Source organism: Ochotona princeps, chromosome 1 (assembly GCF_030435755.1).
Source record: "Ochotona princeps isolate mOchPri1 chromosome 1, mOchPri1.hap1, whole genome shotgun sequence".
NCBI lineage: Eukaryota > Metazoa > Chordata > Mammalia > Lagomorpha > Ochotonidae > Ochotona > Ochotona princeps.
In genome coordinates this window covers 72,406,794-72,430,584 of record NC_080832.1, presented here as the reverse complement: position 1 = coordinate 72,430,584, position 23,791 = coordinate 72,406,794, and the positions used below count along the sequence as shown (strand labels likewise).

Sequence of the window (23,791 nt, the reverse complement as noted above, 5' to 3'; positions counted from 1 at the left end):
CCACTGATTTTCCCTATATTATTACAATAATATAGTTCTTCAAATACAGTCATAAGTCCATCATTCTGCTATTTAAATGTATCCTGACATTGTAGGTATGGACAAAAGTAGGAAGTCCAGCATCTTAGTATCAAGATACGTTTAACAGTTTCATTGGGAGTTCTTTGGGAGTTCTTCGATTTGGAAGTAGAGATGCATACTGCATTGTATCTTCTACAACTCAGGATGTGATTCTAGAAAATCCTGGAAGAGAAGTTTATATTGAGTGCGGTGGAAGAGATGAGAGGTAACTTCCTTGGGATAATGGCATGATAAGGAGGAAGGCATTCTGATTATAAGCACTCCTCCAGTTCGAAAATCTAAACTGTCAGGACAGGCATTTTCCACCAAGGTTAAGACCTCATTTGGAACAGTACCCTCTTGTGAGTGCCTATGTTAAGGTCCTGTGTCCTGTGTCTGCACCTGATTCCAGCTTCCTGATAATGCATGCTGTGGGAGGCAACAAATTATGGCTCAGCTACTTTGGTCCGTGCCACCAGTGTGGGTGACCCAGACTGAATTCCAGGCTCCTGGCTTTGAACTCGCCCATGCTCAGTTGTTGTGAGCTTTTAGACAGGGAGTCAGTGGATTAGCAATTCTTTCTCTTTCAGGTAGATAAAATAAAATATTAAAAGTAAAAATTATATTGTCCTGTCATTATGAAATAATATAGCCACCTGTTGAAATTTAAAAAAAAAAACTGGAATAATATTTTGGGTTGTGATTTTAGTTAACATAACAATACAAGTAAATTTGTAATTATCCTTATAGATCTTGTGTGCAGCACAAAAGTGCTACATGCAGAATATGTGCATAGTTTTATGCTAAAGTATATATAGTACAAAGAAATCATAAATATGCAGTCCAAGTGATAAACGCAAGAATCAATCTCATCATGACAAGAGGCTCTCAACAGAGGAAAGCACAGGAAAATGTAAAGAAGGGTGATGCAGGCATTTATTGATTTAGGAGCATTCATTATTCAGTCATTCAAATACTTTTCCTTACACTGCCTTTATATTTTGTTCCAGTGTGAATAATTATATTTTTCTAAGTCCAATTTGTCTTTTCAGCAAGAAGATTGCAAACTTTATCCAAGTTATATATTTCTCTTTACAACAGTAATAAATTGACCAAAGATATTTGAAATTCCCCCATAAGATTATCATAAAATAGTGATTCATAGCAGTAAATAACTTAGTGGGTAGCAGTATGTTGAATCACCACCTGTGACACCTGGCATCTCATGTGGACACTCTTTAAATTCCAACCACTACACTTTCTACCCTAGTTTCCTGATAATGAACCTGGTAAAGCAGCAGATGATGATCCAAATACTTGGGCACCTGTGCACACAAAGGACACCCATATGAAATGCTTGACTCCAGGCTTCAGCCCTGGCATTTAGGTGCATACATTTACAATGGAGATTTTTTTTTTCTTGTTGACTGGATTGCTTGATCATTATTTGGTGCACTTTCTCATTTCTTTTAATGCTTTTCACATTGAAGTCTAGATTAGCTACACCAGCTCATTATTCCCTTCCATCAGTCTGGAATATCTTTTTCCATCCTTTCAATTTCAGTTTCTGCATATTTTTGTTAGTGAGATTTGCCAGATAAATGGATTTTGTTTTTTGATCCAGTCCACTAATTTATGACATTTGATTGATGAGTTTAAGCCATTTACATTCAGAGATAATATTGATAGGTAGTACTTTGGTCCTGTCATTCTAGTAATGGATTATTCATTGTTTGATTTAGTCCTTTGTTGTCATTTTATTGGGACGTTCTCCACATTTGCCTTTGGTTTTCGTAGGTGCTATTCATTTTCTCTCTCAATAGAACATCTTTAAGTATCATTTATAGGGCAGGTCTGGAACAGGCAAACTCTTTGAGATTTTCTTTACTGTGGAAGAATTTTATCTCATTTTCAAAGACAAAGGAAAACTTGGCTGGCTAAATTACTCTGAGCTTTTTCTTTCCCCCTTTTAGTACCTGAAATATGTGTCTCAATTATGTCCAAGTAGAGTTTCCTCTGAGATATCAGCTGTGAGTATGAGTAGAGTTCCTCTGCCAGTTAATTGATTTTCATTATCTTTTCCTTAAATTCAACTGAAGAGAGCTTGAGTATGATGTGTCATGGATGGCTTTTGGTTGACTCTACTGGGAGTCTTTCTTTAAGATTTATTAATTTTTATTGCAAAGTCAGATATACGGAGAGGAGGAGAGACAGAGAGGAAGATTTTCCATCTGCTAGAATGTATTTCTTAAATTCCCTAGACACTTGTATGTGCTTCTCATTGTTTCTAATGAACTTTAGACAAAATTGTTTTTAATTCTTCATTCCCCTGCTTTTTGATATCATCCTTGGTTAAATCTGAGGTTGACATAAATTTTTGCTGCTTTGCATGAAAGGCGTGAGAAATCTTATTCATAGTACCTATATCTCTTCTTTTGCTCTTGGTCATTGCAACTCTAGTGGATTCTCCTTGGTGCCAGTTTTTAAGCTATGTTGTCCACTGGTCTACAGTTCGACTTTATTGATCCTTTTCAGTACCTGGTTCTTCATATACCTTTGCTGTAACGTGCCACTACCTCCAGTGAGTTTCATTCTGTGCTCATGTGCTAGGCTTCCACTACAGTCTCTGTAGCCTCAGTTCCCAGCTCACCACTCTCCATCCCCTGTAATCCCGTGCTGTGGCCACATCATTGCATGTTCAACCTTTCCCCTGCTACTCTTTCCAGCAGTACCCAGGATTGGAGAGACACCACTTGTCCTAGATCACAGGATTTTCAGCAATACCCATTGCACAGATTTAGTTTCCTCTTCTTACCGGAACCTACTGGCAATTAGGTTTGGGGTCAATCAGGACCTATTTTGAATTTAACTCATGGGATTCCAAGTTGGTACTATTTGCCCTATGGGACCAGTTGAATGCATTGAGCCAGAAGTGGTTTTCTCCCGACATAGCTCATGTTTGTTTACATATGTGCACCTTGGTCTTGTCCCTCCAGCCCCATATCCTTTGCTTCAGTACACAAAATGGTATTCAGTGTGGTTCTGGTGGGGCGTCTGGACCATGAAACACCCTGTTCCTGCACCCAACTGTTTGGGATCTGCCACTCTGCTTCCACTCATGATTAGATTGAACAAATCAGCAGGATGGACAGTTCTATGGCTGTGTTCACCTCCAGTAACTCTCCTTCCTACCTAGCTTCTGCAAGAGCTCTGATCACTGCTAGAATATTTGTTCACTGCAGCACTGCCCACTGCTGTCTCTGCTGCTTCCCCATCTGTGTCTGTGAGTTTCCAGCTGTTGCTCTACCTTCAGCCTGTCCACTCCTATTTCCCAGGATCACGCCCTCTCTGTTTCACCTCAGCTAATCTTTCTCCATCAGTTTAAACCTGTCCTCACCCTATTCCACCATCTTGAAAAAAATCCCATTACTGTTCATTTTGTACTCAAGAAAACAAATCCAGAAAATTACTCCAATATCCCAGGATACTACATTATTAGCATCAGAGCAAAAACTAGAGTTTATGATTCCTTTCTTCCAATTATTCTTTCATTTTTTCCTTTAGGAAATATTTATTGAGTATCAGCTTATGTTATACCTACTGGATAGTCAAAGATGAATATGAAACATTTACTGAAAGGAGATCACTATCTGATGGCAAGTTTGTTAACAGAAGCAGATAAGAGTTGTAGAATAGTGCCGCAGCATGTAAGATTATGTATGAGCAGATAAGACAGCTGCAACTCTTCTTTATTAGGGAAGGATTCAGAAGGAAGTGACAGGTTGAATTTGGTATGCTGAGAGGGAGTTTACCAGGCAAAAAAAAGGACCTCCCAAATAAGGATAGCCAACATATGTGAAGATGTATAAATATTGAATATCCATTTTCATTATATCAGGGTTTCCAAAACTTAACTCTGTGAACATTTTCTTAAAAGTCCTAGAGATTTTGTTTTATCTTTTTAAAGGGTTGATACATTATTCAAGTCTGTTAAGTGGGCATAATTCTTCCAGAGAATTCTACCAAAGAAAATAGGACACAGATGTTTTCTAGAGAATCAGAGCTTCTGAATTAGAGGAAACCTCAAACATTGTTTCTCTCAACCCCCATGTATCCACATCCCATGACTGATGAGTGAGTATAATGAGCAGGAAGACTATGAAAGCAGAGACACAGCTAAAGAGAAAGAGCGATTAAAGGTTAAAATCGGGTTATTATTTCCTTTGATGCCCTTCTCCCATGGCACAGCACAAAATACAGAAGCAAAGAGAAGGAAAAAATAGCAAATGGGAAGACTATACTCTCTAGCCAACCTATCATAATTATAATATGTAATTTGAAAGAAGAAAAGAAATTTCAAAAGGGCACCATTATTAGTGCCGCCAGAAGGAACTGGAAAGTTGCAGTTAAAAAATCATTGGATTGTGCCAGCTCCCTTTCTCACATAAATATCAATTCTCCCTGTGGGTTACTGCACCTTAATTTAGTTAGGAATACATTTATAAAATGGCCTGCTGAAGAGTGTGATTCAATGGCAGGAAAGTATTATCAAGTAGTGTGATGATCCATAAACAGCTATTTAACATTCGTTAAACACCCACAATGAGCTAAACACTGTACTAAACTTTGGAAAGATGCGGTTCTTACTCTGACAAGGAAAGATGAAATACTTACAAGAGATGAAAGATTAAGACTACCTCGGATCAGTCGCGAGTCCATTGGGCCGTGAAACCCAGGTGAGAGAGGAGTGAGCACCGGCGCCCGCGAAGCCCTGTCCCGGGGCCATGGGCGGACAGGTGAGGCTGCCGCCCGGGGAGCCGTGCAGAGAGGGCCATGTGCTGTCTGTTGTCTGTCTGAACACCTTCCAGGCTTGGTGTGAAATCACCAATGTGTACCAGCTGCTGGCTTCCCCCTGCCTCTACATGGACCTGAATACCAGCATAACGAACCTGAGCATTTCCGCAGATGTAGAAAACAAATACAGTCTTTATGTGGGCTTGCTCCTGGCATAAGTTCCAGTGTTTTTATTGGCTCCAGCTTCATATTGAAAAAGAAAGGCCTCATGCAACTGGCCGACAAGGGCATTACCAGAGCTAGACAAGGCGGACATTCTTACCTCAAGGAATGGCTGTGGTGGGCAGGATTACTGTCAATGCCATATTGTCTTCCTATTCCTTAAATGAGCACTTGAACATCCATGGGAAAATAGGCTGCATTTTAAGTATATTAGGGTCAGCTGTGATGGTTATCCACGCCCCACAAGAAGAGGAAGTCATTTCTTTGCATGAAATGGAAATGAAATTGAGAGACCCAGGATTTATTTCTTTCGCTGCAGTTGTAATTGTGATCGCCTTGGTGCTGATTTTGATTGTGGCTCCCAAGAAAGGACAGACCAACATATTGGTCCACATCTCAATCTGCTCTCTGATTGGAGCATTTTCAGTTTCTTCCGTCAAGGGCCTGGGAATTGCCATTAAGGAGCTATTATAATGGAAGCCAGTTTACAAGAACCCACTGGTCTTTGTTTTGCTGGCCGTACTGGTGCTCTCAATGACGACACAGATCAACTACCTCAGCAAGGCCCTGGATACCTTTAATACATCTCTTGTGACCCCCATCTATTATGTGTTCTTCACATGTACGGTTGTGACCTGCTCGGTCATCCTATTCCAGGAGTGGTACAGCATGAACACTGGAGATATCATCGGGACCTTGAGTGGGTTCTGCACAATCATCAATGGCATCTTCCTCCTCCATGCTTTTAAAAACACCAACGTTACCTGGAGCGAACTGACATCCACTGCTAAGAAACAAGTCTTCTCTCCAAATGGCAGTGAGAACAATTATGTTTTCCTAGAGAATGTAGATTGTGCAGTGTCTGGACCTGATGATGATGATGTTACCTTGCTTAGCCAGGACTGATGACCAAAATCTCTATAAAGTCTGAATTTTAACCCATAGAGAGGGGACTGTTTGCTTCTTGAAAGAACTTATAGGGAAGCTTATAGTGTCTGTTCTAACTAGCAACTTAGATGTGATGCCAAACAGAAATGCTTTCATCTGGGCCATCGAATTTGAAAATCAAGTTGTAGTTCTTCTCCAGAGGACTTGATTTCATCTTTTCAGTTCTGCAAACTAAGCACCCAAAAATCTCTCTGATCAGTCACTTTCTTCTGATCACATTTGCCTCTGCCAGATGGCTCTGAGTCTCCCTGGTGGTTCTTCTTAGACTCATGATAACTCGCAAAGTTATCAGCATTCTGATAAGCGGAGTATCAGTCACCACCTCTGATCAGTCATAATCCCACTTTGTTAAAACGGAGAAGTGAGGTCACTGGTGCTTTGACCTCTCTTCCACAACTTCCTCCTTTTCAGACTACACAAATACACTCCTCAAGAAAAAAATATGCCTGCTTTGTAAGCCATTCCCATTGATGAAGACATGGCAAAATGCAATTCATTGGCTTTGATGGAAGCTTACTACTAGTTCAAGATGGAAGGATTGAGGATGAGGAAAAACATTTTAGGCCTCAGAGAAATGAAACAGTTTTTTTTTTTTTCCATAGAAACACAAATACACAGATAATTGTGTTCAGAGGTTCTTTTTAACTTGGGCCTGGATAGAGACAACGTGTTGTTTCTAAAACAGCCCATGTGAATTCAGCTTTGGAGTTACTTATCTTCCTTTTCTTTTATCCCAAAGATGATTTTTCTTGTTAATGTAGAGATCCTTGTAGAATAATTGCTACATCGAGTGGATTGTATTTTGCAATTTAGTTTCTCTTAAATATTTTTATCCCTAAAAGAATGGGATGAAAGATCCCTCCAATTGGAAACAATTAGAAAAGCCTTTGTCAACCTGAACCAACGGTCATCACGGTTCTTTTGATATTGACTACTTTCTCCGTTTTATAAGGAAATTAAAACTAGGTTACCATTCTTTCAAAACAGACGCCTTCTCTCAGTTCTGTTGATTTGGTATGTTCAGGGTGATGGCCCAGGACAGCTGCGAAGTGACTCAGGGATGATTGTCATCTTCAGCATAGGTGCGTGTGGAGAACTATCTCAGTGCATCCTAAATGTTTGAAACTTGTTTACTCATCAGGAGATCTGTGGGTTGATATCTCAGGCCAATGAAATGCTCGCTCCAGCGACTTCTGTTTTGCTTTAGTTGCATATCAGTTGTATAAGCTATGAACACATATTTATATGAAAAGTATCTCCTGAAAACGTAATGTTATACAAATCCTTGGAACGTTTGTGGTTTTAGTTTTGAGAACTCTCGGTTTCTCCAGGACACTTTTTCAGTGAGGAAATTGACTGTTCCTAACATCCAACCTGAAGCTGCCTTGCTTCTCCACTCTGGTGAATTAAATATTCAGGTGTTTCTCAGCTGTCACCTGTTTTTGCCCAATTCAAAGAATCCTGGAACACAAGGGTAAGTGTGTCACCTAATGTGGAGAATGAACTGGTGCTGACACATGCACGCGGGAGGAAAACTGAGAGTTCAAATGAACAACATTGTTGAGAAACAATGAAATATTTTTTAAAACTATGTTTTAAAAAAACCACTAGTAGGCATCTGTATTAATAAAGCAAAAAAGTTTTTTTTAAAGATTTACTTATTTTTGATAAGAACAAATACTACATTTGATCTTAACCAAAAGGCCGAAAAGCAATAAAATTTATTTGTTTTTGTTGGAAAGGCAGATATACAGAGAGGAGGAGAGACAGAGAGGAAGATCTTCCATCCGATGATTCACTCCCCAAGTAACCACTATGGCCAGAGCTGAGCCAATCCAGAGCCAGGAGCCAGGCGCTGCTTCCAGGTCTTCCACATGGGTGCAGGATTCCAAAGCTTTGGGCCGTCCTCAACTGCTTTCACAAGCAGGGAGCTGGATGGGAAGCAGGGCTGCTGAGATTAGAACTGGTGCCCATAAGGGATCCTGGTGCATGCAAGGTGAGGACTTTAGCCAGTAGGCTACTGTGCCAGGCTCGAAAGCAAAAAAATTTTTTTGCAAATTTAACATTTAAAAATATTCCCAAGCAGGTAGATAACTGTTTAAGCAAGAATAAAATAGTGGGTTTTTCCATTCACATAGCTATGTTAATCTGAACTGATAGTTTATTATCTGAACTGATAATTTATACATATATATATATATTAATATACCTTTGTCATATGGATACCTTTCGATTTGTTAGGTGAATATCTGTACATGTTTCATTAAAGATTCAAAGGTGGGATCACACAAGAGAAATTGAAAGCTTCTCTTAGTCCTATAAAGGTAACAGTTTTATTTTACTATACTTTTTGACATAGCCCTACTATTAGGTCAGTGGTTAATGATTTCCTTTTTAGTTCAGATTGCCAAATGTTCATAAAACCCTTTATAGTTGTCAGCACAAAATTAATGTCTACTGTTAGAAGCATTAAGTCATGTAAATCATAAGCCAGGCATGATAAGTGTTCAATAAAATTTAGTTTGCTTTAAATCATCTTTAAATCTTTAAATCTATTTTCATCTTCATGGTCTTATTAAAGAGGTAAGGACCATTGAGTGCCATATTTCCTGCATTCTTCATCTTTTCTCGTTTTAGTCATATGAGCTTATTATAAATAATCCAGGTGAAAGTAATTTTATTATTATTCTTACTGCCATGTACAGATTTTTTTTCATATTTTTCTTGATGAAACCAGCAAAACTGAACTAAATACTATTTTCACCTTCCAACAAAACTGTGCACAGGAAAAATAAAATGGATGTATGTGAAATGTTTTCAGATATTTTACATAATCTGTATTCATAAAACTTATTTTTTAAAATGTAAATGCTGTTTTAGAAAATTTACAAATTTTGAATAAATGTATATTTTTCATATGTAATAAAATGATGTGTTTTAATCATGCAAACAAACAAACAAAAGACTACCTCGGATCATTACATTTACTTTGTATTCCTATCTTTTTGTCGAATTAACATAGCAAGGTATTAGACTAGTACTAATAATAGTTATACCTTACTTGTGTTCAGCATTTTAATACCTGACACAGTGTTTTATATACTTCTCTCATTAGATAACTTGGCATATAATTTCAGAAGCATACATAGCAGAGATCATTTTATTGTATGAGAGATTATTGTAGCCTATCGCATTTTGGGGGAAGGAAAGATTTTCTGAAAAGACATTATATGCATGAAATGTTGTCCCTTCCACCTCTGTCTTTCAGCCACGAGCTTCTCTCTCTGGAACAGTCACTGTGAACAATTCCTCTCATATATTATTCTAGACATATTACATGAGGATACTGCTATATGTTGTATCATTATGGATGCACTTTCATGCCCTCTTTCTTATTTGTCTTATACTTTAGAGATTAGTCCATGCTGCATTATTATCCTTTTAATTGTTACAGACAGTTCACGTGGTGCATCCCCCAACAGCCTTCAGCAGCCAGGGCTGGGCCAGGACAAAGCCAAGACACACATCTCAATCTCGAACTCCCTAGTGGATGGTAGAGATTCTATTACTTGAGTCATCACCTGATGGCTGCAAGGGTGCACATTAGCAATGCTAGACCTGGAAGTGGAGCCAGTACTAAAACTGAGGCACTCCATTATGGAATATGGATGACATCTGTACACATTGCCAAACATATGCTCCTCATGTTATTATTTTTAATACTTGAGAAACTGAGAAATTTCCCTTAGTTGCTTTACAAGAGTTTATGTTTGATATAATCTATTCACTCTAAGTAAATGTGTGAAGCAAGAAACAGAAGAACTATTGGCATAGGAAACAGGAGGAATGTCTCAATGAAACCAATAAATCTAAGAAGAACAGAAAAACCAAACTAGAATAGATAGACAGAGAACAACAAGGAAAGCTTAGAAACAGACAGGAAACGGTTAGCGTGGATGCACTTATAACTCACTGGGTGGAACACAAAGATTAGTTACTCCTCACTGGTGTATGGAAGATTTCTCTGCACACCCCTCCTAAACTGTTGACATATATCCTGTTAGAATCATAGAGTTAGACCACCTGAAAAACAGCCAGGTTCAGCGAAATCATGCTTCAATGCTATAAACTGCTAAAGACTAAAATTAAAATTAAAACATGAGACAGCTGAATAGCAATCTAAGCCATTTTAAGGTGTATAGAACATGGTTGAATGTAAACCAAAACTGAAATGTCTATGAAGAAGTCACAGGTTGTGGTAGAAAACCTGCATTTTCCTATTAACATATTGGTTAATCAATACCATGTCAATTAATGCCATAATGTTGTAAATGGTTGGAAATATTATGTTGGGGCTCTTAATTGATTGGAATGATACTCTGCTGGCTCTGCCTTCAGACCAGAGATGGTCTCACCAAGAAACCATTGAACTTACCAGGACAATAAGATGCTGGACTTTATGCTTGGTAAATATCTCCAATGAAAGAATCTCAACTGAATTTGAACTATGGAAATGCAACAAGGTGGAGCAATCCACCGTGGGGGGAGGGTTTGGGGAGGGTTTGGGGTAGGGGGGAAATCCCAGTGCGTAAAAAAATGTATCACATAATGCAATGTAATTAATTTTTTTAAAAAGGAAATGCAATAAAAATATATGTTTAAAAAAATAATGAGAAGAAAGGTAGAAAAGATTCTGAAATACTTTGATGTAAAAGGTGATGGAAAGACATCTATCCCAATTATCCTTGAGATAATATCCAACTTCATCATGTAAGTTCCAGGATTTTTCTGACATGCCCTCTACCTACCTCTGTAGTCCAGTGTAGATTTCTCACTATGTGCTTGTCTTTAAGTTTCAGTTTGGACAGTGTTTCCCAGATTTATGTTTTTGAAGTGGTCAAGACCAAGTCAAATTCTGCTCTATGCAGCATGTTGTACATTGGTCTATCAGTACCGTCTCTTAAGGCATTCATTTCTGTTAAGGACATTTTCCCTTGTCTTCCAACTATTTCATTTCTTTCTCCTGGTACCTAAATTTCTTTCTGGGTTACTGCCTCTTTTCTTACGCTAAAGCCGGTGCTATTTGTGATGTTGACTTGACTTTAGCACAGAAATCCCATATGTGACCTAGAGAAACTCCATTTAGGACATGTCACTCTTCAAGCCCCAGTGACTGATTTAGATATCAGAGTGTGTGTGCAGAGATCTACTCTGACACAGTAAAACTCGGGCTGGGAATCCTGAACAAAGATTCATATCAGAATTATTCTTACAATAGGAGCCTGAAAAATGGACCAAAAATGAGGACCAAGGAATGCCGGTGAGAAAATATCACCTGAAGCTTGAATCAAAAGAGGAATAGATTGTGTCCCTGGATTATTTGATTATGTAAACTAATTCCCTGTTTTTCCTCAAGTAATTTACATTGACTTCTATCACTACCAGTTACAACTTCTTAACAATTCTGAAAAGTTAAGTTTCTTAAAAGTAAAGAAACTTTCTTAATGCTACTGTATTCCTGAACTCTGTGCCTGGAGCACAGCAATATTCAATAAAAATATGATGACAAAAAGCAGTAAGGGTCTGTCTAACAAAATTATTCTAAACCCTGAAGTACAACATGTACAGGCAGTCTACTAAGAACTATTTTAACAATTATTTCAGTATTTTTTTCTCCTGTGGGTCCATTGGTTTTTGGAATGCTTATGGATTATAAAAACCATGTAAAAGTCACTAACCTCTGACAAAAAAAGTGTCTTGGGTATGCATCATAACTCTGATTTCTACAGATGAATTATAATTTTTTTAAAAATTCAGTTTCCAATTGCATCTGTTACTGAAAGAATGCAAAGTAATGGATAATCCAGTCACTCACTGACTTGTGTTTGGGAACTTCGTTCTATAATAGGGTCAGCAGTAAATTTTCCTTCCTAATTGCACTTATTGTGCAAAATGGGTTTAGCTTCTCTAAGCATATGTTGCTTGTGAGAAAGAAGATAGATAATAATTGTTTCGCATTGTAATAGGAACCATTTTAAATTGTTTTTAAAATTCATTTCATGTAAGCCACAAGGTAATGAGCAAACATTTATAAAATATGATAAATTTTCTATTCTATTGCATTATGAGGATTTTTAACATAGCATTATATTTTTTCTTTTACAGCTATTAAAACTTGTAACTGCTTTATTAAGCAGAAATTTTCTTAACTTTAAGATATTACTAACATCTTAATGTCTATTTATAAATTAATGCTTTTAAATTATTTTAATGAAATATAATAAATTTCTCTACGCAGTTTTCAACCTTCCTCATTCTTAACAGTGTGAAGGTTAAAGGTCAAGCAGAATATTTAAATAGCATTATAACTATTCATAGTGAAAAGAAATTTTCCTAAACCAGAAGAATTAGCCAACGTAACAGTCCAGAAAGTTTTAATATTGGGCATGATTACACTTTGAATAATTGTCTTAAGAAAATAGAGATTAAAAAAGATATATCAATGAAATACTATTTATTATCGAGGAAAATATCCTAATTTCTAAAAATGGTGGTGGATCTATACATTTAAAATTCTGTCTTTAAGTTTATTTCATAGCCAGACAAGATGACTAAAATGTAAATGTTATTAGATTAAAAAACAAATAAATATCACAGATAATTCTGTGAATAGGATGTTAAGGGCAGACAACAGAATAAAAGTCTTCAGAGATTATTAGTTTGGTGCCATGGATAATTTTTCCAACTCATTTTTAACTTGCTATACCATCACAAATTTCTGTATTATCCCTATGTAGTTTTAGTAACTAGATTTTAGTTTCCAGACAAGGCAGATTAGATTATAACCCTTTTTACAAAGATGGTCTCTATAAAATCAACCCTGAAGACAGGAACTTTGAAAATAATTTTTGCATAAAAAATAGTCAATATTTAAACCCAGTTTCCAGAAATGTATTATTAATATAAAAGAGATCAGGTGTTATGTATTTCACAGTTTGAGTTCTGCAAAGATAATCATCTTCCCTCGCTCCCCCAAACCTCTTCTTTCCCTCCCTTCTTTTCTTTTTATTAATTTTGGCAGGGACATGATTTTCATCCACTCTGTAATAGCATACTTACCTCACCAATGACTTGTTGAATATTCAAGATGGAAAAAGTAGGAAGAACAGAGTTCCACTGAAGTATAAACAAAGGCTAAAATGACAGTCATCACAAGATGTTTATTTCAGTCCATAATTCTCTTAAAAGACTTGTTTATTTATTGGAAAGACAGATGTACACAGAGGAGGAGAGACAGCGAGAAAGATCTTCCGTCCAATGATTCATGCCCCAAGTGGCTGCAACAGCCGGTGCTATGCTGATCCAAAGCAGGAGCCAGGAGCTCCTCCGGGTCTCCCACACGGGTGCAGGGTCCCAAGGCTTTGGGCCGTCCTAGACTGCTTTCCCAGGCCACAAACAGGGAGCTGGATGGGAAGTGGAACCGCTGGGATTAGAACCGGCACATTCAAGGCGAGAACCTTAACTATTACACTATCACACCAAGCCCATCAGTCCTATAATTTTTGTATTCTATATTAACTCTCACATATGAGAGAAAATATGTTTGCCTTTTGAGTCTGTCTTATTTCACAATAATTTCCAGTTGCATTCATTTTCTTGAGATAGATGAGATTTAACTCTTTCTATGGCTCAATATAAATACATACCACATATTTATACCAGTTTATTTATTCGTTTATCCATTAATGAACATCTGGATTGATTTCATATCTTAGCCATTCTTAATTCCGATGCAAGAAATATGGGAGTACAGCTATCTTTTCCCATATGCTGATTCTATTCATTTGAGTAAATTCCCAGAGTGGGATAACTGAGTTATATGATAGATCAATTTTCAAACAGCTGTGTCATTTCCATACTATCATCCATAATGGTTGTATTAGTTTACATTCAACCAACAGTGTATTAGCATACCTTTTTCCTTACATCCTCATCAGCATTTATTTCTTTTAGATTTTAGGGTGATAGCCACCTTAATTGGGGTAATTTAAAACTACGTTGTTGGGCCGGGCACCGTGGCCTAGCAGCTAAAGTTCTCACCTTGAATGCGCCCGGGATCCCATATGGGCACTAGTTCCAATCCCGGCAGCTCCACTTCCCATCCAGCTTCCTGCTGTGGCCTGGCAAAAGCAGTCGAGGATGGCCCAATGCCTTGGGATCCTGCACCCATGTGGGAGACATGGAAGAAGTTCCTGGCTCCTGGCTTCAGATCAGCACAGCACTGGCCATTGCACTCACTTGCAAAGTGAACCATTGGACGGAAGATCTTCCTCTCTGTATCTCCTCCTCTCTGTATATCTGACTTTGTAATAAAAATAAATAAATCTTTAAAAAAACTATGTTGTTTTTATTTGCATTTCCCTATATGGCTGGTGTTTCTGAGCATTCTCTCATGTACCTATATTAATTTCATCTTTTGAAAAAAAAGTCCATTTCTTTACTTGATTTTTTGTTGTTGTGAGTTTCCTGAGCTGTTTATAGATCATGGATATTAATCCTTCATCAGCTGCACAGTTTGCAAATGTATCCTTCCATTCTATTAGTCCCTTCTTCCCTTTATGAGGGATGATTTCCCTTTCAGTCCAGACACTTCTGATGATGGCGATCATTGCCTGTTTATATGTGTAGCACATTTGATGAATAATTTATAAGGCTGGATGCGTGGTGAGAGATTATTTCTATTTCTCTTTGTTTATCTTTGTTGTCTGTCTGTTTGAAGGTCTTTATTTCACTGTGTACAGTATGCTTGATGGACAGTTCTTTTCTGTTAGGACTTCGTCTATGTTATTCTGTTCTCTCCTAGCCTGTAGGGTTGCTGATGAGAAATCATCTGTTACTCTGAGGATCTTATGGAGGCAACCACGCACACCTGATTTTTTTATGTTTTACCATTGAAAGTTTGACTATTGTGTATCATGGTGAAAATCTTTCCTGATCATTTCTTTTTGGAATTCTATGTGCTTCCTGTACTTTTATCCCCTGATTTTTCTCCAGATTATTAAAGTTTTCTGCTATTATTTCCTTAAATAGGCCTCCTATTCCATTCTCTCATTTCACACATTTAAACATACATATATATTTGGTCACTTGATTGTATCCCAATAAATCTAAAGTACTATTTAATTTTCTTTTTATTTTTTGAAGATTTATTTTTTATTGGAAATGCAGATTTACAGAAAGGAGATACAGAAAGAAAGCTCTTCCATCCTCTGGTTCACTCCCCAAGTGGCCGTCAAGGTCAAAACTGAGCCAATCCCAAGCCAGGAGCCAGGAGCTTCTTCCTGATCTCTCATGTGGGCTCAGGGTCCTAAAGCTTTGGGCCATCCTCTACTGCTTTCTCAGACTACAGGCAGGAAGCTGGAAGGGAAGCGGAGTAGCTGAGACATGAACCAGATCCCATATAGGATCCCATTATATTCAAGGCAAGGATTTGCCACTAGGTTACCACGGTGGGCCTTAATTTTCTTTTTCATTTTTGTCTGAGGTATTTGCAAATGTCTATATTTTAGCTCAGATATTTTTTCTTCTGCCTTAGCAAGTCTATTTTTGAGGTTTTCCATTATATTTTCTATAACATTAAATTCATTATTTCTAATGTTTCAGCTTGATTCCTCTTATATATATTGCCTTATCTCTCTTTTTTATAATTTTTTGAGATTTACCTTATTTTCATGAGATTGCCTCTCTATTTTTGAATAATCTTGTGATGATTCATTTAATTTTGTTTTTAGGCATTTTTTTCAATCTCCTCATCTTCCAATTCCAATATTGAAGTATCGTGTTCGTTTTGGGAAGTCCTCGTTTTCCTTTTCATGTTTTTTGTACTTCTGCATTTTTAAAGGTTTTATAATAAGTCCTTGCTGCTTTTCTCTTCTGATGGCTTTTATGTTTGGTATCTGCCTCTGTGGCTTAATGGAGTGTCTGCTCGCCCCTTGACCATCCAGAGTCATGTGCTGGATGAGGCTAGAGGTCTCTGGACAGTGTTCTAGGGTGGAACAAGTCTCCAGACATGGTACATCTCTGGTGTAAGCAGTCGGAGGGTATGATCCATCAACTATTGTGATAATAGCCTTACCTCTTCTCTGCCTTGGTGATCAATGCCCAGGATTAGCCCATGGTTATGGCACACCTACCCTCGCAGATGCATGAACCCCACAAGGTTCTGTGTGCTCCTCACTGTGAACATGGAACCTTCTATCATGATTGCCCCAGTATGCATGGAATTCAGAGCTTCTGAAGCCACACACAGAAACTGCTCAAGACCAAGCCACACATCTAGAACTCCTGCATTCATAGTGCACAGTGTCCCGAAAGTCACAGATAGCAGGGGATCCACTCTGAGTCCCACAAATCTGCCCTGTCCATGGAGAGGGCAGAGGCATTCCCACAACCAACTGACTTTTGGTGGTCTGCTTTGGCAAACTCAATGGGGACACCTGTGGTAGAGTTAAGAGGAGGGGAGCACTTTAGGGTCCTAAGTGGCTGCCACACCCCCTGCCAACTCTCCAGGCCAAACCAAAAGTGAGGACAATGGATTTACCCTTAAAATACAACTCCCTATTCCTTTCCACACTTGAACCACCACAGCCTGTATTTGTTTTTAAGAAAGAACTTCCTCCCTACTAGTTGCTGGGCAACCTTGCCAAGTACACAGAGAAAGAAATATGCACCCTGCTCCCACCCCTATCTTTAGTCTAGTGCTCCAGGCCAAAATCAATATCAGCAAGTTCCTCAGGGTTCTCCCTCAGGTAATATCACCAGTGATGTGGACTGACAAAGTTTCCTCTAACCTCATTCCAAGAATATGGCATCTCCTCTAGCCCCTAGCTGTGGGAGTCACTGCCAGTGTCCTTGCTCACTGCTGTGTGTTTTTATTGTCCATATTACTTCCTGGTGTTTCTCTTCTCTATGCAGAATTTCCACAGAAAGCTTCTCTCCCTAGGGAATGCAGTTCCTCCACTTTTCTTCTGTTATGTTCCCACAAGCAAAAACAGCATGTCTTTTCCTTACTCAACCATCTTGAACTTCCAGAAATATCTTTTAAGTATTTGTTTGTTTGAAATGTAGAGAAGAGGGTGGGGAGAGAGATTATTTACCCATTGGTTCTCTCCTCAAATGATCAAAGTAGCCAGGTTGAAGCCAGCTTGAACTTGGGAGCCCGGTCCGCACATGGGTGGCAGGAACTCAAGTACTTATCTGCCTTCCCCAGGTACATCAACAGGAGGCTATTTAGAAAGCAATATGGCCATGGTTCAAACTGCAATGCATACATTCCAAATGGCAGTTTACAAGATTGAGCCACTACATTTGCCACTAATGTTTTAAACATTTATTTACCTATGTATTTGAAAGGCAGAGTAAGAGAAAGAAAAAAGTGTGTGTGTGAGAGAGAGAGTGCACTTCCAGCTGATATTTCACTCACTAAATACCCAGAATAGCCTATGTTGGGCCAGGAACCCCATCTTGGTAACCCATGTTTGTGGCAGGAACCCTTGATCATCAGAATAGCCAAGACTCCATTTCGAGCACTTTGATATGGTATTTGGTATCTCAAATCGCAGCTTAACATGCACCACAACACCTGCCGCAGATGCTGTTTAGAATTAGCTCTCCTTTATGATAGTTGCACTGCATAGTTTGGCCTATAATACAGAAGTACTAGAGCAAGCTCATGTACCAATTTGTGCTTCAGTAAGGTTGCTTCCCCAGAAGCACAAATTGTCTTCTACTCAATCTTACACCTCCTCACCTTAAGCCACGACATAAGGTGAAAAGGTGCGATAGCCTCTGTGCTACTTACCTGGAGAGAGTATTACCTATGTAGAGATTTTCAGAATAATATAGACAAAAATAATAAACCAGATCCGAGGATTTGTGTGCTCATAGTTGTGCATGCACAAAACCTAATGTATGAAAATCTTAATAACACTACACAGGTCATTTGTACTGATGAAAACAATGTACATTCTGCAATTATATGACAACTTTTTCATAGATAGCAATTATTTCCATTTGGTACAAAATATAATTTAGCCCTGATGATTTCTTTGTTGGTTTTCTCTCTAGCTGAACTGAACATTAATGAAAGTGAGGTGTTGAATTCTCTCATTATTATTGTATTGGACTCTGTGTCTCCCTTAGATCTGCTAACAATTGTTTTGAAATGCCAGATTTCTCAGAGATCTGAAAATAGACCTGCCATATGACCCAGTCATCCCACTCCTAGAAATACACCAAACTAAATGAAATCAGCATATGAGAGAATCATTTGTACACTCATGTTTATTGCAACTCAATTAACAATAACTAAGAGGTGAAATCAATCCAGATATCCATTACCCAATATATATATATATTTATAGACACTATATCTATATTCTATTCAGCCGTAGAAAAGAATGAAAGCTTACCTTTTGCAACAAAATGGATGCAATGGGAAGCTATTATGCTTAGTGAAATAAATCAGTCCCAAAAGATAGATATCATATGTTTGCATTAACAGCAGTAACTAATATACAGAGTACTAAAAATTCAGTTTATGGGAGTTACGATGACATCTTGCAATTTGATTATTGTTTGCAGCCTGTGTCTATCCTCTTTAGTAATAATAGTAATAATATGCTTTTTTCCTGCTTGCTATTTGTTGAAATCTGTACCAACTAAATCTTTTAAAACACAGACAACTAAAACTTAGGGCAAAGATTTACTTCTTTTAGAATAGGCTATTCATTCTCAGAACAAATTGTTAAAGATTGATTTCATAGTATGTTTTAATTAGCAAGCATTTTTAACTAATGTATGTTCTCTATGTGCTTCCCACAGGTGCTATTATAAATGCGATTGAAAATATGGTTAAAAGACATGTGTTCCTTTCCCAACATCCATTTCTTTTCCTTCCTAAAAGAATTCTGATTTGGTTTGGATACTCTTCCCCCAAACCAAGTGACTGAGAGAAATCAAATCTCATTCTCAAATTTTCCTGCTTTAGTTGAATGCAGTTAGTACAAAGCATTGTTCTGACTACTATTAGAGGAAACATCAGATACTCCAATCATACATTGCTCCAATCACAGTTAGGAGAAGAGATCCCATATAGGATGTGAACAAGAACATGTATTGCTTCAGATACTCCTGATAGGTAATTTGCAATTTTAAGAGATTTCAGTATGAATTTCAAGCTGTCTGAGTATAACAGAGCAGAAAGATGGGGAGAGTTTAGGTCTCTAATGACCTCACTAAACCATTGAATCACTAACTTCAGCAAAGCTAACTCTACTTTTTATACTTTGTGTTGCATGAGATAATAAACATTTCTATACAGTTCTTCACTGGACCAGGTTTTGTACTCATAGCCAGAAGCATCCTAATTTATTTGAATGTTTCTGTGTCACTGCAGACATCAATGTCAACATTGCAGTCCTGGGGAAAGTGCTTCTCTAGGTTACAGCAAAGAATTACAAGGTTGGCTGAGTTTCCCTGCAGAAAGAAATCTGAAACTAATGGAAAACATTAGAGTTCCTTACTGTTTTCTTTTGTTCAGACAACTTTATAGTATAATGTGGTCTCATAATGATTTCTTTTCTGACACAGAGAGAATTGGTCATGCCAGCTTTGCATAGATAACTGCATGGGTTTGGACATTAAGAAATGATAGCACATTTGTTCAGTCCAAGGAGCCTTGGAGAAATTTTGATGTTCTTTAACAATAACCAACTTTTGAGTCCGTGTTTAGTATTAGCTGCGATCAAACTAAAAATCAGTTGATTATCAAGAGGACTTTAATTTTGCTTTTGTAAAGGCTTAATTTGGACAACATTTACAATTACTTTTGGGATTATTTACCATAATTAAAATTTATTTTAATTATTTCTTGAAATTGACCACTAAATTTATGGCACATTTTTCATGAATAAAATATTTTGTGGTCAAAATCAGTAACAATGTAATAGAATAAGCTTTAAGCAGATTTGTTGCATATACGTTTTAGGTACTTTTCTGGGGAGAATAATTATATTATAATCTGACTCAGAAAGGAGTGTATGACTCAGAAGAGTTAGAATTCCTGATGGAAAATGAATAATAATTATAGGTGGTCAGAGAAATTACCATAATAAAGGAATGGAGAGAGAAGCAATAAAATAAGATATATTTTGTAAGTTGAGAGGACAGATAATGTTAACTCCTCAATATAGCAAGGTGTTTGCATATGTTTATTAAATCTGTTACAGTATGATTGGGAATCACAATAAGCACAAAATTGTCACTGGAAATTTTAAGATATTTAGTGACAATACATTATTGTGCGTGTAAATTTAGGTTTGTGCTTATATCAACATTCTGTCAGGAAACTTGACACAATGCAAACTGGTAATTGAAGAAATTTCAATGAAAATACTGTTTACAAAATAATGAAGAAGATGTTATAATGCCTAGATCCCACATCAGGATGCCTGAGTTTGATTTCTGAATCTGGCTCCTAACTTCATCCTCCTTCAAATGCACATCTGGGGGGACAGTGATGGTGCAGGTTGCTGGGGTTTCTGCCCCCACATGGAAGACTCAGATTGCCTTCCTATCTCCTGATTCTTGGCCTCAAATCAGTCCTGGCTGATACAAGTACATCAATAGAGAACCTCTCCTTCTACATCCTATCTCTCCCTTTCTGTCTCACTCTTTCTTCATCTCAAATTTTTTTTAAAAAAATGCAATTCAAAAAAAAGCATGCAGGGCCTGGCGGCGTGGCTTAGTGGCTAAAGTCCTTGCCTTGAACACCCCGGGATCCCATATGGACTGCGGTTCTAATCCCAGAAGCTCCACTTCCCATCCAGCTCTCTGCTTGTGGCCTGGGAAAGCAGTCGAGGATGGCCCAGAGCACCGGGACCCTGCACCCATGTGGGAGACCCGGAAGAGGTTCCTGGTTCCCGACTTTGGATCAGCACAGCAGCGGCTGTTGCGCTCACTTGGGGAGTGAATCATTAGACGGAAGATCTTCCTCTCTGTCTCTCCTCCTCTCTGTATAGCTGACTTTGTAATAAAAGTAAATAAATCTTTTTAAAAAAAAGTGTGCAGCGAAAACCAGGACAGGGGCAGGGGTTGCTAAACAGAAAGGCACCTGCCAGTATGCGTGTGGGCTGGATAGTAGGCTACTTGGGTCGATATAGGCTTCAATGCCCATTGACAAGTACCAGAGCTTAATGGGAGGTGGGACAGACTGAACAAGCCTGCAGTACATACTCGCATGCATGGGAACTAGGGAAGGGAGCAGGCCTGGTGGGGGTTATGGGGAGTCGCTGCAGCTCCCACTGGTTTGCGTGAGGATCTAGTATGAAGTGGGTAGGATCGAGCTGGACCACAATACCCATTGGTCCAAGTTTATGACAGGGCTGGAAACAGAACCGACCCAGCAGAGACCGGTCACATTAAGCAGGGCCATGACATTATAAACACGCTAGAGAACCATATCTGGGGGAAGATTCTGTGGGGGATGTGTGGGCCAAACCCTATGGAAATTCTAGCCCCACAGGTTACTTCAAGAGATGAAGGGGTGATGGACTAAACTAGGTGTGACCAAGGAGCCTGCCATCAACCACAGATTAAAGAACCCACAGCAGTCTGGACTGGTCAAGGCAGCAGCACCCAAATGTGCATCCTGGGACAGACTGCAACACCTTCTGGTGTTCTGGAGGACCAGGGTAGATGTGGGAAGGACTAGGCTAAGTCTCAACCCCAACTGAGCGATGTATGAGCTATAAGTGGGTATGGACGAGCCATGGCTCTGCTGAAATATCCAACAGCAAGAACCAGAATGGGTTGAAGGCCAGTTAGGAAATGCCACTGTTCCTGCTAGGACAGGAGGTGAACTGAGTAGTGCTGGCTCATGGACCCACTGGTATGCACAAAATCTGGCACTCGGAGGGGTTCTGATGGAGGAGCCTGGGCAACTCCTCTGGCAGGACACAGACCCTGCAGGTAAGCGCAAGAAGCATGGAAGGAAACAGGCCAGAAGAGGTCATGGATAGTGTCCCACTGGCATACATTTGGCACAGGTCAGGGGCAGACCAGGCTGAATCAGTTCACGTCACCCACTGGCAAATTGAACACCAGAACAGTGTGGGTCGAGCCAGGTTTGATTGCGACAAAAGCAGTATACAACACAGAATGCCAAGGTGAAGTTGCCTGTGCCAGATGTGACTGCAGCACCCAACCAGCACACGTGAGAATCAGGAAGGGAGGGGGCAGAGCTGGCAGGGGAACAAGGGGTGGTTCCCTTGCTGGACAGCTACTCCCACTGGAGACCGTGAGCTGGGATGGGGGCAGACTAGACTAGGCAGGGCTACAACACCTGTGCACCGCATGTGGACCAGATAAGAGAAAAACCAGGCTGGGATGATTATTCCTACTGGTGCCATCTACAGTTAGAGTGGGTGAGGGATGTTTGGGCTTGGCCACAGCATCAGCTGGCAGAAGCTGGCACTGGGGGCTAGTTCTGTCAAGTTAAACCACAGAACCACCTGGAGAATGCATAATCTGGTAGTGAGAGTGGCCTGGGAAGGAAATAGTGGGCTCCTCCCTCTTGGGTTACCAATCCCATGGGAGGACACAAAAACTAGGACAGGGACTGGGGTGGCTTGGGAGACACCTAACAACATCCGTGAAGGCTGGATAGTTGAGCTAGTTAGATGGAACAAGGTTTTAATACCCACTGGCATGAATGAGAGCAGAAGGGGATGTGGGATAGACTGGACTAGTCTGCCACACATACTGGCAAACCAGGGTAGGGGGCGGGCCTGGTGGGAGTTATTGTGGGTTGCTCCGACTAGGCTGCAGCCCACATTGGTTTGTGTGAGGGCCGAGTATATGCCGGGCAGAACCAAGCTGGACTGCGGCATCCATTGCTTCCAGTGGAAGACAGGGATGGAAACAGATCCAACCCAGCAATTGCAACCACCAGCTGATCGGGGCAATGGACTGTGCCAGGCCCTGTGTTTGCTAGTACATATAAGAATCTGGTCTGGGAACACCTCAGAGTTTATTTGGGGATCTCCCCAATTGAGCTTCCGGACTCAGAACCCTAACCATCAATAGACAGAGGACAGACAAGTCAATCAACCACCTCAGCTATATGTTGGCAGTGAAAAGCTGGGCAAACGGAGACTGTATGATGGACTATGTCAATCAGTGGATTCTTCAAAGACCTCATCGTTTTTGGAGTGGTGAGATTGGCAGCAATTCAGAACTGTTGAACTATCAAAACCACTTGAGTAAACTCTCAGAGCATGCCCCACATTCGGGACCTAAGATGGGTGGGAGACTGGGTGGGCCTTCTCCCTTAAAATCCCCTTTTACATCAGATATATTAAGGAAACAATATGCAACTAATTGTCTTGCCCATCTTCCTGTAGTGCTTGAACCTTTTTACCCTAATTATGTCAAGATTGTCCAAAAAATAAATTTAAAAAAAAAGTGTGCAGGATTAAGGGAAATCCCATGAATGGCAAAAGAGGATAGGATTGGCAACAGTAGAAAACACAACACCGCCATGCCCAAAGAGGCAAGAGAAGAGAATTTTCCCAAAGCCAACCTAGTGAGAGTCAAAGCTCTCAAAGACAGGTGCCTGACAGGAAGTATGACTGCACTCAGAGGGCTGCAGAAACGGCCTACTCCCCATCTCTACAAGAAAGGAGCCTGGGAAACGCTGAGATAAGTA

The 23,791-nt window shown here is 39.3% G+C and overlaps 1 protein-coding gene and 1 pseudogene across 1 annotated transcript in view; both read left to right on the top strand.

Annotated features, from left to right (window-relative positions):
• The window catches only part of HTR1E (5-hydroxytryptamine receptor 1E), an 89,261-nt gene that overhangs the window by 25,128 nt on the left and 40,342 nt on the right, over window positions 1-23,791 (top strand). The window lies entirely within an intron of this gene.
• On the top strand, window positions 4,805-6,336 carry LOC101534203 (magnesium transporter NIPA3-like; annotated as a pseudogene).